This window comes from Diadema antillarum, unplaced genomic scaffold (genome assembly GCF_040938485.1).
Source record: "Diadema antillarum isolate AM-2024a unplaced genomic scaffold, OU_Dant_1.0 seq00000306_RagTag, whole genome shotgun sequence".
Taxonomy (NCBI): Eukaryota; Metazoa; Echinodermata; class Echinoidea; order Diadematoida; family Diadematidae; genus Diadema; species Diadema antillarum.
Window position 1 is genome coordinate 203,907 of NW_027271329.1, and position 3,222 is coordinate 207,128.

Consider the following 3,222-nt stretch of genomic DNA (forward strand, 5'->3'; position numbering starts at 1 on the left):
CACCCTCTCTTTCTGCTTCACCTCCCATTCAAAAACTTCCAAACTCTGTAAGTGATGAAGGATGAACCAAACTTGAGAGAAAATTTAGCGACGAATTTAAGCAGTGGAATAAGTTTGAGGTACAGAATCATCAAAATGTGTGCCGTACCATTGTTGTAACGTTGATTTCCCATAGACATCGGACTCCATGCAGCCTGAGAATATTCACGACATTAGTTTTCAGTTATTGGATTTAAGTCTCATAGCTTATTCTAGATAAATGACAACAAGGGGTTTTCCGTGTCATACACCATTCTTCGTAAATACCCCTCAACATTATTCACTTGTTTCTTTTGTGTGTGAATTCATCTTTTATTGCGCAGATGAATCTATTGTCTAGTGCTAAATCGAGAGAGCCGAATGTTTGTTTGTTTGTTTGTTTTTTGATTATCCGTAAGAATCGGTAGGAATGAAACATGTTTTCATGAAACTTTATCGAGCATGCGATATTCATATTTTTTTTATCCATGTTCAATATTCCATTTGCTTTTGAAAAAGAAATGTTCTTAACACAATGGTCAGTTTGAAACAAAATTGCACAAATGTATAAGGACGTATAATTGACGTGTAATATGAGGAACTCACTAAAAAGCAAAGCTTGTAGGATGTAGGTTCCAAATGTAATATATTCTTTTAGCACAGTATATCAATGTCAAAAAGTGACGTAACATGCAAAAATACAAGATGTCGAGAATATTATAAAGTTTACGGAATGTACAAAGCATTGTATGATGTTTGTGATTAAACTTATGGTATCAATGCCAAGAAAAGTAGCAAAGTTGATCAAACAAATGAAGTCATCGGAGCGAGGCATCATTTTGAGTATGTAACATTTTTTTCAAGTGATCACGGCAAAATAATTAAACGTAGGATTTTAGAAAAATTGCTTTAAGATTTTGCTTAAAGGAACTTAATGAACTTGATTGCAACCGAACAGAATCTAACTCATTCCAGAAAGAAGGGCCGGTCGAAGTAATAATCCTAAGGGCTAAAACTGTACGAACAGGGGAAAAATTATAGGATTCACTGTGTCTTGTATTGTAAGTATGGATATCACTGTTTTTAACAAACATTGAAGAAAATATACTAGGAAGATCACCAGTATTCAACTTACACATAAAAATTCCAACATGGTACAAATACAAATCAGAAATTTTTAACAATTTTCTTTAAACAAACAATTCATTAGTGTGATCAAAAAAAAAAATGTGCACGATTGATAATCCGCAAGGCCTTTTTGTGAATCAAAACTAACGAATCGATTTTAGTCTTTGAGTAATTCCCCCAGGCCAATATTTCGTAATTCAACTAAGGTAATAATAGAGTTGTATAAAGAGAATGCAATATTGGCTTTGGGAAGAGATATTTCAGTTTGTGAATAACTCCAACATTTTTACATAACAATCTACATAAATAATCAACGTGTACCTTCCATGAAAGGTTACTATCAATATAAATACCTAAAAAAATTGTTGCATCTATATTTGGTTTAACTGTAATCCGTGCACTAAAACTAAACCTGGAAGAGATTTTATTGTGTTACTGAAAAACCATATAATTAGTCTTATTTATATCAAGCGACAATTTATTTGCCTGAATCCACTCAAATACCAAGTTAAGTTCATTATTCAAAGAATCGAGCAAAACATAAGGATCTGAGTGAGAATAAAAGAGACTTGTATCATCTGCGAACAGAAGAAAAGACAGCAGAGAGGATGAGTTCCGGAAGTCATTGATATATAAAATGAATAAAAGAGGACCTAAGAGGGAGCCCTGTGGAACACCACAACAAATCGAGTTTATTTCAGAGTCATGATTATTTACTGAAACAAATTGAGTTCGAACGGTAAGATAACTTCTGAACCACTCCAAAGCCTTTCCAAGAATACCGTAATGATTTGATTTATACAAAAGAATTTCGTGATCTATTGTGTCACAGGCCTTGGAGTAGTCCAGAAACAGACTGACTGTATGCGACTTTGTGTCTTATTAATAGCTCTTACAACTTTCTCAACCAGTGCTAGTATAGTATAGGTGGTTGCATGTTTTTTTCCGGAACCCGAATAGATTATAAGCTAAAATATCACATTCATTTACAAATTGATTAAACGATTATAAACCATCTTCTCAAGTAATTTAGAAAAGGAGGACAGAAGCGATATTGGTCGATACTGAGTAATTTTCCTAACTCATCCTCTCGGCCTTTCTTATAAATTTGGATAACTTTAGCAATTTTCATTTTAGTGAGCACAATACCTCTTAATAAAGATAAATTCAAAATGTGAATTAATGGTGATAGTATTTCATTTACAATACACTTCATGAGGTGATTAAAAATCCCATCATGACCTGTACTCTTCTTGGGGCTAAAAGAATTGACAATATCTAAGACCTCTGCTTCAAGTACTGGGAGAAAAAATAAAGACTGAGGATTGGAATTCAGTAGATATGAATGACAGGATCTGTGTGCAGATGAAATATTGCGGGCCAGATTCGGACCAATATTAACAAATAAAAAAAGAGTTAAATGCTTCCGCAATTTCCACATCATCCAGTGTCATCCGTTAAATTGTTCCCTTCACAAAGGATATTATCAATAATACCCTTATTTACACGTTTATGAATAACATTTTTTATTACATGTCAAGAGGATTTTGCGTCTGACTCTGTGCTGTTCAGACAAAGAACAAAAAATATATATATATATTTTTTTGCTTTACGCAACAGGGATGTAAGAGTGTTCCGATATTTAATATACTTCGATTTATTCAAAGCTGTATTACGTGATTTATATCTGTAAAACAAAGCATTTTTCCTGTTTATGGATCTAAGTAGAGCTTTTGTTATCCAAGGTGAGCGCGGAACTGTTTTGTAGTTTCCTCTTTGATTTCTCAAAGGGAAATGCGAGTGATATAAAGGTACCAAAATGTTCATAAATCTGTCATACGCATCATTCGGATCAGTAGAGTCAAAAACCTCATTCCAATCAATTTCGGATAAACTTTGTTTGACAGGTGTATATTATGATCGGAGAATACTCGTGATTGCGATACATTTTTACACACCTTTTTATTTATGCGATTCAGGTATAGCAGAAATGGAAGAAACTATAACGGGAAATTCATCTGATATGTCCGTAACAACGATACATTGATCAACATAATCATGGCTGTTTGAAAATAT